The sequence below is a fragment of the Ambystoma mexicanum genome, chromosome 2p (assembly GCF_040938575.1).
Source record: "Ambystoma mexicanum isolate Mex_15411 chromosome 2p, UKY_AmexF1_1, whole genome shotgun sequence".
Lineage (NCBI taxonomy): Eukaryota > Metazoa > Chordata > Amphibia > Caudata > Ambystomatidae > Ambystoma > Ambystoma mexicanum.
The window spans coordinates 30948584-30963367 of NC_090923.1; positions in this window are offsets into that span (position 1 = coordinate 30948584).

A 14784-nucleotide genomic window follows, 5' to 3' on the forward strand; every position below is an offset into this window, starting at 1 on the left:
CTCGCTTAGATGATTAGCATCTGTGCTCGCGTTCTGTGGATGCTCGCTGACATAGGTAGCATCTGTGATTGCGTTCTGTCGAGGCTCGCTGAGCTGTGTAGCATCTGTGCTCGTGCTCTGTCGATGCTCGCTGAGATAGGTAGCATATGTGCCCGCACTGTGTCGATGCTCGCTGAGATAGGTAGCATCTGTGCTCGTGCTCTGTCGTTGCTCGCTGAGAAAGGTAGCATCTGTGCTCGCGCTTTATCAGTGCTTGCTGAGATAGATAGCATATGTGCTTGTGTTCTGTCGATGCTCGCTGAGATGGGTAGCATCTGTGCTCATGTTCTGTCGATGCTCGTTGAGATGGGGAGCAACTGTGCTAGCGTTCTGTCAATGCTCGCTGAGATAGGTAGCATCTGTGCTCATGCTCCGTCAATGCTCACTGAGATAGGTAGCATCTGTGCTCGCGCTCTGTCAATGCTCGCTGAGAGAGATAGCATCTGTGCTCATGCTCCGTCAATGCTCGCTGAGATAGGTAGCATCTGTGCTCATGCTCCGTCAATGCTCACTGAGATAGGTAGCATCTGTGCTCGTGCTCTCTCGATGTAGCATCTGTGCTCACACTAAATGCTCGCTGAGATAGGTTGCATCTGTGCTCGCGCTCCGTCAATGCTCACTGAGATAGGTAGCATCTGTGCTCGCGCTCTGTCAATGCTCGCTGAGAGAGATAGCATCTGTGCTCATGCTCCGTCAATGCTCGCTGAGATAGGTAGCGTCTGTGCTCATGCTCCGTCAATGCTCACTGAGATAGGTAGCATCTGTGCTCGTGCTCTCTCGATGTAGCGTATGTGCTCACGCTCAATGCTCGCTGAGATAGGTTGCATCTGTGCTCGCGCTCTGTCAATGCTCACTGAGATAGGTAGCATCTGTTCTCGTGCTCTGTCAATTCTTGCTGAGATAGGTAGCATCTGTGCTCATGCTCTGTCAATGCTCACTGAGATAGGTAGCATCTGTGCTCGTGCTCTCTCTGTTCACTGAGGTAGCATCAGTGCTTGCGTTCTGTCGATCCTCGCTTAGATGATTAGCATCTGTGCTCGCGTTCTACGGATTCTTGCTGACATAGGTAGAATCTGTGCTGGCGTTCTGTCGAGGCACGTTGAGATGGGTAGCATCTGTGCTCGTGCTCTGTCGATGCTCGCTGAGATAGGTAGCATATGTGCTCGCACTGTGTCGATGCTCGCTGAGATAGGTAGAATCTGTGCTCGTGCTCTGTCGTTGCTCGCTGAGAAAGGTAGCATCTGTGCTCGCGCTTTGTCAGTGCTTGCTGAGATAGATAGCATCTGTGCTCGTGTTCTGCCGATGCTCGCTGAGATGGGTAGCATCTGTGCTCATGTTCTGTCGATGCTCGCTGAGATGGGGAGCATCTGTGCTAGCGTTCTGTCAATGCTCACTGAGATGGGTAGCATCTGTGCTTGTGCTCTGTCAATGCTCGCTGAGATAGGTAGCATCTGTGCTTGTGTTCTGTCAATTCTTGCTGAGATAGGTAGCATCTGTGCTCGTGCTCTCTCGATGTAGCATCTTTTCTCACGCTCAATGCTCACTGAGATAGGTAGCATCTGTGCTCATGCTCTGTCAATGCTCACTGAGATAGGTACCATCTGTGCTCGTGCTCTCTTTGTTCACTGAGGTAGCATCTGTGCTTGCGTTCTGTCGATCCTCACTTAGATGATTAGCATCTGTGCTCGCGTTCTGTGGATGCTCGCTGACATAGGTAGTATCTGTGCTCGCGCTCTGTCGATGCTCGCTGAGATAGGTAGCATATGTGCTTGCGTTCTGTCGAGGCTCGCTGAGATGGGTAGCATCTGTGCTCGCGCTCTGTCGATGCTCGCTGAGATAGGTAGCATATGTGCTCGCATTGTGTCGATGCTCGCTGAGATAGGTAGCACCTGTGCTCGCGCTCTGTCGATGCTCTCAGAGACAGGCAGCATCTGGTTTGCATCAATTCGAGGGACTGAAGTCCTAAAATCAAACATCATATTATTATTGATAATAATTATAAGGGCTATGTCCCCTGAAAATATGGATATAATTATGATTGATGTATATTCATGAATCTCTTGCCAAATGATTGAACACTTTAAAGCATAACACGTTAAACTCTTTACATTGGACATTTTGTTCACTTGTAAATGATGCGATTGAACTGTGCTTTTTCAAATTCATTGGAAAAATGTCCCCATGTCCTGAAAAATGGTGAACAAGGAGCCTCGTAGGAGGTGTGCCTTGTTTCCAGCATTTTGATAAATCAAAGGAATATAATTATCGAATTATTTCAAAATATTAAGACAAATGTTAAGAAAAAATATATATCTTTAAAAAAATGCAACGTATTTCATATTTTCTAGAAATCTGAAAATGGGAACACATCGTCCTTCCTTCACAGGAAATCAGATTATCATAACAAAGGGGAAAACTCCTAGCCCCCACCTCCATGACCACACTATGCCCCAGTGCTGTACCCTTGCTGTACACCTGTACACATGGAAAATGCCCTCTATCCAAACAGAAAAGTGCTATACACGTTCTGCAGTTAACACTCCCCCAGATATATGTGCTATGGAAATACATATTTCTGGGACATAATGGGCCTCCTTTAGCATTTTGTGGGGTGTGCAATTCACCATTTTTCCAGTGACAGAAACAAGCTTATTTAAAGTTAGCATTATGCCAACTTTACACCGTAAATCTTCTGCCGGAAAATCTGCCAGTCCTCGGTGCCATACATGGAGACCGCTGGTTATTCCACCAGATTTCCGCAAGCGGAAAATCAGTATAAAGCTGGCTTACTGCAAAACTGAAATAAAGTATTTCCCACTATCAGAAAACAGGAAGATTTTGTCTTCCACCAACCTCTAAATGAGCCCCATTTTGTTTCAGAATATTCTCCATGTATTATGAGTTTGTGTAGAATGGGGCTGATACATAAAAGTAAGAACTGCCTAACATGATTGCATAATATAGTACACATGATTGTAGTGAAATCAGTTTAAGCACAAGAGGGAATCATCAATTATTTTATGAAGTGCTTCATGCTGGATTCATCTTGCTTTTAGGAGCTGCAATAATCACCTATTCCCACACTTTTCAACCTAGCACTTGTCAGACTTGAAGCTTCTTTCAAGTTCTTCAAGAGTATGAAGGTCCAAACCCTTGCTACTGTAGCTCTAAGAACTGTAGCTTTGATGTTTAGCATGTCCTGGGTAGGAGAGCGTGTGAAGTACAAACACAGCCAAAACAATCGGGAGGCCGTTCCAAACATTATTCTGGCGTTCTGAGTTAAACCCTGTTGGCATCACCTATTCTTCACTTGATAAGAGATATTACGGCAAGTGTTCTGTGTGGGAAGGTGAAGAAGAGGGGTATCCTCTTGCTTGTGTGTAAGTGGAAGAAGCATTTCTTAACTACTGCGTTGACTTGTGGTTCGAGTGTTAGTTCTTTGCCCATTAGTATTCTGAGATTTTTGACCACTTTGGATGGTTCTGGTGGGTTTGTTAATTCAGTAGGATATGAAATGTGGTGGCTGTTCAAAGGGTTGTTGGGTGCGATCATGATTTCTGTTTCATCTGAATCGAGTTTAAATTTTTTGGTGCTCATCCAGTTTAGTTTGGTACAGGTTGGGTTTTGTTCTTGGTTTGAATATCATCTGCGTAGTTGTAGCAGGTGAGGCCATGTATTTTGATGAGGTTAATTAGGGGGGGTCATGTATATGTTGAAAAGTAGAGGTGCGAGCGATGAACCGTGTGGTACTCCACATCGATAAGTGATAAGTCGATATGTGATTCCTGTTGACGTGCCCCTAAGATTGAACAGTTTATGGTGATCGGGTACCAAAAGACAAGGGAGGGGGAAATCTGAAGAGTTGGGGTGCATTGAGTGCAGCGTACAAGGGACTGTGAGGGCAGGCATGGGAGAGGGCCAGGGGATTTGGGAGTGAGTACTTCCCCAAAAAGTAAATAAAGAAAGCATGAACGAATCAATGAAAGGGATAAAGAAACAAGCAAAGACAAAATGAAGACAGAAAGTGAAATGAAAAAGAAACGAGATAGAAAAAATGACAAATAAAAAACATAAATGAAGAAAGCAGTGAAGATCAAAATATAGAGTAAAAAGGACTAAACAGAAAGTAAGTAAGAAAAAATGAAAGGAACAGAGAAAGAAAGAAGGACGCAAGAAGGAAAGTAAGATGGAATGAAAAGGATAAAGAAGAAGGAAGGAAATAAAGGGTAAATACACAAGCTTCAAAAACATTGGGTCAGGCTTTGAACTTCTGAGTCTGTGGATGAGCAGCTCAGCGTCACGCAAAGTAGGTGGTGATCAGTCAGCGACGTGTGGAACAGTGATCACTGTTAGACATCATTGTCATCAATATCGATCACTGTGGGATGTAAAAGAGAACCATTAAAGAAGAGAATTCATTTAGGGGACTTGCAAAGAAGTGCTCCTCCGCAGGAGACTCACCTCAAAGGGTAGGAATTGGACAAGGGAGTGAAGATTGCAGGTCGGTTATCAGGGAAGGAAAGTTTCTGATAATTCTACATCACTTTTCCCACTCAAAGCCTTTGCATTATTTATTTTACAGGGACAATTGGTGATTGGAAAAACGTCATGACTGTTGCACAGAATGAGAGATTCGAGCAAGTATGCAGAGAGAAATTGGAGAAGCTGCCCATCAAGTTCATTTGGGATCTCAATGAAGGAAAATAGTCAAAATATCTTCATGCCTTTTTCTTGTGCTCATGTTTGCATGCATTTACTCCACTGCCATTTTCCTTGCATTACAATCTTTTCTGTAAAACTGTTATTATTTGGGCTCAAAGACACAAAGCGGCTTGATTTTCTGGTGGCTTGAAATAGAACAAATATAGTAAACGTGTTTCAGAACTTGAAGAGCTATAAATCAACAGTTATGCATTGTACTTGCTTGCTCTGCTTTATACCATACTATATTATAAATACTCCACTTTCCATATGCTACATATGTATTACTCATGTATGCACTGGTTTAGATGCACTACAGTGCTATTTGAACCCTGGCAAGCGTTTCGAACTTCATGAAGATAGAAACAGCATTTGCCCAGTGGCTTTCATATCGCAAACCCAGCTAGGCAGCTATGGAGGAATGTTCAATATTGGTTAAGGATTATAGGCAGGCCAGTGGCCATCTAATCTGTGCGCTCCCGCTCCAGCGGCTTCATTACCTCAGTATATCAATAATAATTACTCAGATTGTTTAAATAAAGTTTCAAATGACTATTAGTCACTTCCCTGGTGTTCTGTGGCGCTCCTCTGAGTCGCAGAACTGACTCGCTTCGTGTTTGACAGAGGACTTCTGTGGGCGAGGCCTGGGACTGCGGCGTCATGTAGAAAAAGCATCCGGCATCTCCTGTCAGCTGTTTGGGAGACACGCTTTGCAGAATAACGCACACCTACTGTGTCTTCTTCTCTCTTTTAACATAAACGGAGCATTGTTCATCACACGCGTATGAAGTTACAGCCATATAAAATTAATTTGGAAGCCTCTTCTGAAGATTTTGAGAACTGAAGTCTGAAATAATTATAATTTCAATATTTTACTCACCAAAAGGCTTACACCTATCTAACTACTGAAGGACATTTAACTATAACATATTTCTGGTAATAAATACCCACTTGCTGATACTAAGAACTGCACATAAGGCATCCATCTCTTAATGCATTAGGGATATGAGGGGATAGCTCAATTCTGTACAACACAACCTATATAACTGAACTCTTTGAGACTCTTATATTGCGTCTCGCTGGCTTTTTGTTGCTCTGCAAGCCTAGGGTATTATGGCTTCTAAAAAGGGCCAAATTAAGGATGTACCCTCATCTCCGTCCAACACCCTCAAAAGACAGAAAAGTGAATCACCACCACCTAAAGTAGAATCCCCAGACCCAGTCACGCAAGCTACCCTTAGTGAAATTAGAGCTTTGAACCCTTTCATGGAAGCCACAAACACTAAACCACAGCGGCTTGATGATAAATGGTCGGCTTTTGCATCAAGAATCACAGAGGTTGAGAGACGTGTCAGTGATGCGGAGGCTGTGACTTGCAGAGTGCATGCACTTGAAAGTTCTGTTAAGCATCTGCAGAAACAAACAGAAAATCTTGAAAATCGTAACAGAAGGAACAACCTTCGTATTGTCGGCCTTTTGGAAGGCTCTGAAGGAGATAACACAATTTTATTCCCTAATACAATACTAACTAAACTATAGGATCTACCAACGTCTGTTCAACTCAATACTCAAAGAGCTCACCGGATCAGACCTCCAAACCCCGTGCAGTCTCCTAGCAGTGCCTCCAGAACTCTTACTTTCACGTTGCTAGATCACACACATGTAATACTTATAATGGAAAAGGTGAAACTATCAAAGCAACTTTTATGGCATGGTAGAAAGATTTTATTACCCAAAATGTGTCAAATGCTACGGCTGCCAGGAGAAAATAATTACTTGCCTTAAGCAATTAAATGTTAGATATGGTATTCTGCATCCCACCATTACTTAAGTCACCCTAAATGGTCATACTTCCACATTTCAAAACCCAATGGACTTGAGACACTTTATTCAAAATTATAAAAAGGATGAGATGGACACATCAAGACCACCTACTTGAATTTCAACACACAATGTCATAAATGGTTTCAATGTATTACTCCTGTTACTCCGGAGGAGTGGGGTGTGAGGGAGGCTATCGTCGCTTCGGCCCTCCAACCCCCCTCTTTCTCTCCTCTTCTTCAACATGGATTGGCGTGGATGTTTCTGGTTAGCCGCAATTTTCTATAGAGTTACTTTCTTTACACAGTTGCATATCATATATATATCCATGTTGATAAGGTTTGTATCCCCATATCTCTCATGTGTCGTTCCCTTTGTGTATCCACCCCATGCGCAGATTCTCAGAGCCTCATTTACAGAAGGTTTCCAAATGGATACTCTAAATATTACTGTGATGGCTGTTGTTATTACAACTACAGTTTGTATAAGGTTATAACACTGCTATATACATATTACTTTACTCAGAGATATAACTTTTAATATAACTTCTTGGAATGTGAAAGGGTTGCACAACCCCAGTAAGAGGCAGAAAATACTTTCACACCTTAACAGAGCTAAACCGTCTATAGCTTGTTTCCAAGAAACCCACCTTTCACAAACAGAAGCTGCTAAAGGTAAACGCCACTGGGTTGGCCAGGTCTTTTCAAGTGCAGCGAATGGGAAGAAACATTGAGTGATTACTCTTATAAATAAGAGGTTTAAGTGTAAAGTAATAGCTAACGAATCTGATGACATAGGCAGTTGGATGATCGTTAAACTATCTATTGAATGCATTAAATATACACTTCTGACCATATATGGTCCTACATCGCCAGATCCCCCCTTCTGGACAATTTAGGAATCATATTCTCCGTTATAATTCGAAGAGTTCAATTTTCAGTAGTGATTGGAATGAGATTGTTGATCCATTCCTTGATAGGAAATCTAGTGTGTGTTTTAAAAACACCAAATCCAAAGTTTAAAAACACTTGATTAGACATAATTGTGTATTCGAGAACAATAAGACACACATATTGGAAGCGATACTAATAAAGTCGAGATTTAAAAAAATACCATATGGCTTTCGTTCTGAATCAAGTACAGTTATGGTTTACTCATGGACAATCTGTTGATGTACCTCAATGGGTTAGCCTAGAGAGAGCCATGGTGTCCCCTCTTACCCTGGTGGATTGCTATCCCATCAAAAAGAAAAATAGATTCATAAACCATACAAGTATTATTTTATCTGCCAGCTACCTCAGAACATATGTGTTTCCACATATCCCAAATCCCTCCAGATATATTTCATCATATCTCTGGTTTAATTCGTTGATTAAAATAAAAAAGCAATCAATTTTCTGGAGACTGTGGATCTATCTGGGCCTCAGATATCTTAATCGGATATTTATACAGGCTCTTCCAGTCACGTTTAATGAACTTGCTAATAAATTCCATATCCCGATCTCATACATGCAACAATACATGTCTATCAATGATGCTATTATGGAAATGTATGATTCCCTGAAATGTAGTTACATTGATGTCAACGTAGACAGGCTGCAATCAATCCATAGCTCCACCATGACTGCCTCATTGTTCTATAAAATCCTGACAGGAACCTCTTCCTTGGACACTATGCGAAACTGTTATCAGGCCTGCCAGCAAGATTGTGCTCTACAAGATGATCAACTACAATGGCCTCAAGCGTGGAACCACATATCGAGAGTCACCACATCAGCAAGCTTACTACAGACTCTATATTTCTATCACCATAGAGTCTTTATTACTCCTTCCTTACTTCCCAAATGTGGTTCTTCACAAAATGACAACTGCTGGAGTTGCCTTCAACCTTCAAGGACCTTTACGCATATATGATTCTTGACTGTAAATATGTTAGATCTTTCTGGCTCAATGTGTGGAACACACTTAAAATAAACTTTAATCTACAGCTTGACTTCTGACCTCAGCTACTCTTTATCGGAAATGTTATACCAACACACGTAATGCATTAAAGTAATGTTTAGCTGTTTAATCTTTTCATGCTGGGGTGCATCAAAACTATAACGTCCAACTAGAAAAACGTGGTCCGACTTCATCACAAGATATGGTGGAATGCAATATGTAACACTCATAGATTAGAACATTGTGATGCATTTACTCCTGTACTATTACTAAAGCATGAACTGGAATGGAAACCTCTTATAGAATGTTTATACAGTGTTACCTCTGCTTAGTTGATATCCAATGAGACAACATTATGTGCATTACCCCTAAGCTACTTTCCCTTTTTATTCCTACCCTCCATCTTGTACTTGTCTTGCCTTTGATGTGTGTCTGAACATTCCCCCCACATATCCAAAAAATGTTGGGATTGTCATATCCATTAATCTTATATCCATGCAGGACTCATGCATTTCAACTGACTGTTTTGGATTTTACATTTGCTAATTGATATGCTCTGATTAGTTGATGACCTATGTTATTATCTTGTTATTCCTTGTTTGGTGAATATTAATAAAAATCTTTTTTTTAAAAAAGAAATGTAAGATGGGCCCAGAGGGGACAAGTTCCGGCAGTGACCCTGAGTGCTAGTTTTCTCCTGGGAGGAGAAGCTGAAGGTCCTAGAGGCTCCCTAGAAAGCTACCACTGAAGATCAGTATCTTGGGGTCCTATTTGAACTTTTCTCCTGGAAGGAGAAGCTGAGGGTCCTACAGGCTCCCTAGAAAGCTACTCTGAAGATCAGGATCTTGGGGTCCCATTTGAACCTTTCTCCTGGGAGGAGGAGCTGGGTTGAAGATCAAGATCCTGGGGTCCTATCTGTAATGTAAGAGCTTTCATGGCATTCTAATTGCAAACAGGATAGTGTCTCACTAGGCTTGTGCTTAAAAAGAAAATGCATTCTGTGGGGCAGTGCTGAGCAGCAATGGAGATGGCAGCTTGAGCGAGCGCTCTGGCCAGCAAGATCCTTGAAACTTTAATATCCTGTAAACTGCTAAATTAGGAGTGGTGGTGGCTGGGTCCTGCTCAATGTGGCCGACCCTCAAGAAAATCAGACTTTGGACTCGGCAGGAATCAGCATATTGGCAGCTGACGGAGTGAGGCAATGACTGTGCCCGTTGCCACTGGATGAGAGGCTGGCCTGCATTGACACTGCAGACCAAGGTGGTGAGAGGCCTGTCACAGGGAGAGCCCCGGACAGTCGAGCAGTGCATTTGTGCCCTCCTGGCTATTTTGTGCGGGGTGCCTGGGCTGTGAGCTCTCTCCCCGGTGCCTGCGCTGCTGCATCTGCAGGACTGCGGTGCAGACTGGCGGGGAGACAGGGAAGACTGCGCAGCTGTGTGGCCTGACAGCCAGAGATGCGGGCCCAGAAGGCCTGAGACATTAGTAGGCCCCGGACAGGCCGGACGGCATCTGTGAGCCCTGAGTCTGGAGGCATAGGAAGCAGCCCCTGGGTGTAGTGACTACCGGCATGGAGACTTGATTTTTGGCAAGGCAGTGGCAGCCTCGGTCCTGGTGAGGCTGCTCCACTGGGCCACGTGGCCTGCATTGGAGGTGTATGGGGATGCAGTGCCCCTGAAGAAACTACAGTAGAGTGCTGGTTTGTGCTGACAGGTGAGGACATTCGGCCTGCAACTGGGATCGGCGGCCTGAGCACGTGTGACCCAGTGTGACGCCCTGCTGTACAGATCTTAGCAGTCTGGTCTGGAACCCTGGAGTTATGGATGAGGGCCTGAGGATCTAATGCACGCGGATCATGGGGGGCAACCAACATATCCTGATCCACCAGCGGAACATGTATATATTGCATTAACATCTATGACCCAGCAGAGAACCTGAAAAGTGGTACTTGAGGGACTTTTGCCTCCCAGCAATGGAATCCTGAGGGGTGTAGGACAGGGCTAATGTGCTGGACAGTACTGATCTGCATTGGGCCCTCATCCTGGAGTGTATTGCTGTGACGCCTCAATCTAGGGGTGCTGGATCCTTGATGGTGCACTCAGATGGATTAAAGTGCAGGCGCGGTGGATGCCCCATATGGTACACAGGGAACAGTATAGTTGGTCTGCGCTTGATGCCACTATTGGATTCAGTCAACACTAGTGCCTGGTATGCAGAGTGGCATGCGAGTGGGACCTGTGCGCATCCTTTTGAGGGCACCCTGCCTGTGGTGTGTGGAGACCTGCATCAGAAGGGCACAATGACGAAGGGTTCAGAGAAAAAGCGATGGCTCATAGACTGTTATATGATCACATCTGTGAGGACCCCCAGAGCAGAGGAACCAGAAAGTGCTACTGGCCCGAGTATGGCAGAAAGTGCTACCCGTGAGGACCAGTTAATGGTGGCCATACAAAGTGGATTTATGTTAGTAAATGTGAAGTTGGATGACACAGTGGCAAATATCAGCTCACTGAAATCCAAATTAGATAAAGAAAGTGGTCGGATCACGGCAGCTGAAAACAGGCTTGGTGAGGTGGAAGACAAGGTGGGTCAGCATAACCGTACAATCATGGGGCTGAAGGCAGAGCTTGCCGCAGTCCGTGTTAAATACAACGATCTTGAGTCACGTTCACGGCGTGGAGCCATTCGTGGAGGAGCTTGTTATGCTCACCTGACTCCCACGGAGGCGCTGGCCTGGTTCGCGCTGCTGTGACCTCTTCTAAGGTGATGCGCAGGGTTCGGAAGACAGACTGGACAGGGCCCCCAAATCTGGCTTGTCTGGCTCGCAGAAGTATCCTTCTATAGGCGAAAATAGGGGATTAACTGTCTGCGGGGTAATTCAATCGGCCTCCCACTTTCCCCTCTCACCCTCCTCGAATCCCTTCTGTGATTCCTCGTAGCTCTCCATCCTGCTTCTGATGCCGGGGCACGTTGGTATCCAGTTACTTCACTGGATTTTCGGATGGGTGAGAACCAAACTTGCTTGGCTTCCAGGTAAGTTTTTTGATAAGAGGTTCCCCTTGTGTCCATGCATTAATGTACTAATGCTAGTGTCTTTTTCCCCATAGGGGCCGGGGTATGGAATGCCGGGGAACAGGCACCGACCCGAGATGAGAGGTGAAATCCTTGTAGAAATCAGGTAAGTCTTTAATGAGTGTTTTTTGGTAATGTCTTTTCATTCGCTCATTAACGCTGATGTTTCTTTTTCCCCTTAGGGGCTGGGGTCCGGAAATGCCAGGATGCGGCGCGGACCCGAAATGAAGAGGGAATGAATCAACAGGTAAGTCTTAACATGGAGATTTAGCTTTCCTTATTCCCTTCTCTCTCTCACCTTTTGTTCTGGTCTTTTTCTCCCTAGGCGCTGGGGCGTGACTGCGAATCCGGATGATCGCTGCTGAACATGGAGGCACCCTGTAAAGGTGAGTGGAATGCGGCGCTGCAGCGATCGACGCGATGAGCTTTTAAATAAAAGTCTTCCTTTTCAGGATTGTCGGCGAGATGTCTCTGGGATGCGGTTTTAGCAGGTAAGGACTTTTCCTTTTTCTGTTCTCTTCTTCTCTTCCTTTGCAGGTGATCCAGGATGCTGGCAGGCGTGGCAGAAGTCAGGATGCAGGAGCAGACACGGTGAGCGTCCAGCTGCTAGATGCAGAACAACGCGAAGCACGTGTGACTGTTCGGGTGGGGTTTAAATAGCCTTGGAAGAAGTTCCAGGTATGTATCCTTCCTCCAATCAGGTATGTATCCTTCCCCAACCACGCCCGGATGGTAAATTAGTCCCACAGGTAAAGTAGTTCCTTTCAGGCCTCATGGAGGCCGGGATCCTGCAGCATGGTCTGCATCAGGTAAGTGCACCCAAGCGTTCCCATAATGAGCCTGGCGCCTATGGCGCCAGGACTGATGTCTTTTATGAGCCTGGCGCCATAGGCGCCAGGACACTGTCCAAAGGGCCCCTATATGGGGTTGCTGGGTCCTTCCTTGGGGACTGGATGTCTGCTTTCGGGGACGCAGGGCTTGAACCAACTCCCCGGGAGCGGGCATCATGACAAGCTGTTGAAGAAATTGTTCCAGGCAACACAGTTTTTGGTGCAGTTCCTGGTGAAGCGGGCTCACCATGCTCTGGCTCCTCTTCCGAAGCCTGTGGCCCCGTCGCTTACCATTATCACCAAGTTGCTCACTTATAGGGACAGGGATCTTGTACTGAAATTGTCCAGGGAGCAAGGAACACTTTGGTACGAAACCAGTAACATTCATATATATCCTGATTTCGCAGTGGGGGTGCATGTTTTGAAAGGATCCTGCGATTCCATGAAGTGAATGCTAAGGACTAAGCAGATTCCATATGCTCTCCTGTTCTCTGCCAAGCATAGAATACAACATGAGGGCAGGGCGTGCTTCTTTGAAACTCCGGCGGAAGAGGCGTTGATCCCACTGCCACCACCTGAAAGCCGGAAACAATGAAAGTCCCAGCCGGATGGCAGAGGACGTGCTGTATGCCATGGGAGATTGAACAGGGCGCCCTGATAAAGCAATACTGGACTATAACAAGTTCATACGAAGGCACACAGAGATGTTTGTGAGACCATGCCGGGGCTCAGCGCCACCCTTCGTGCCCCGTTGCTGTTCACAACATACCCCAGGAGGGTTCCATTGATGTTTGGGGGATGCAGCATGACATGATATGATACGATTGGTTATTTATAACGCGCTTAATACCCAGAGGTTTCTAAGCGCGAACCTGGGAATTGAATCTGTGTTTCTGTGTGTCGTCTTGCTTCCAAGGCGAGCACATTGCCCATGAGCTATCCTCCCTATCCATCAGGTTGGGGGTGATGGTGAGGCTGAGGGGAAGGGGGAAGACAGATTCATTTTCTGCAGTTATGTTGCATGTTGGGACTGAGACCGATGTGCGGCTATTGGGAGGTTGGGAGGGTGGTGCGGGCGGGGTGAATTTGAGAGAATACAGTTAGAAAAGTTGGCGAACATGTTGCTTATTGGACAAGCTATCAGGCCAGGGTTGTGGGGACAGGAGGAGGTCTGCACAGATCACTGGTTTTAGGCATGGTAATGCCTGGTCCTATTACGCTTATTATATGGAATGTCTGTGGCCTCAACAACCCCATTAGGCCCAGGAAGATACTGGCATACGTGGATCGCCACCGGCCCGAAATAGTTCTGCTACAGGAGACACATGCATTGGGACCATTGCACAGGAGGTTTGCACCTAAATGGCGTCAACAGCAATTTTACACAGACTACTCATCTCAGGCGAGAGGGGTGTTCACTATGACACATGGATGTTTATGTTTTCAGGCTGACAAGAGCAGCATAAGCCCGGACTGGCATTATGTGTTTGTTTGGGGAAGGATTTCTGGGGTAAAGGTGGGGTTGATCAATGCATACGACCCAAATGTTGACAACCCAAATTTCTATGGTAATTCATGTACGATGCTGTTGAGGGCAGCTCATTCCCACCTTGTATGGATTGGTGACTTCAATACTATCCTGGACGTTTTGCTGGACCTATCTGGGACTGACCGAGACAGCCTAACTGGTGCTGCGTAAATGATTGGACAGATTATGTCTGGGTTTAGGTTGGTGGATGTGTGAAGGAATAGATACCCCGATCTGGTGCAATATACCTATCATTCATTGGTCCCGAATAGACCGGTGGTTGCTCTCTGCTGGTTGGGTTTAATCGAGTGCGGATCTGCGATCCACCCGCTGACCCTATCCGATCATTCACCAGTGGAGCTATCCCTTATGCTGGACGCCCCCTTAGACACAGGCAATTGTGGAGAATGCCTCATGCAATATTGCTAGATGCTGACGTCAAGACATCTTTAGAAGACAAAATAGATGGTTCTTCTGAAGTAAATGAAGTTTCAGTGGCTCAGTATGCTTCAATATGGGAGACGTTTAAAGTGTGGCTGCGTCTGGGAATGATGTTGATGGCAACTGGGGTGTTGAAACAGGTCAGCAGGGACCTGCAGGAAATTGAAACTCAACTGAGAAGACTTGAGAATGAATATGGGGTAACGAATGATAAAGCGCTGCTCGGTGTGATTAAGGGAACTATGTTGTCATTTTGGGAATTAGCGGACAAGGAGGTACAATTTATGGTGAAGCCCACCCAGGCGCAGAGGTATGGGGAAGCTGACAGACCTGGCTGGTTTTTAGGCAGCGATGGTGAGGGGTGAGAAAGGAATACAGCCCATTACGGGATAGACCACGGACAAGGGGATCCAT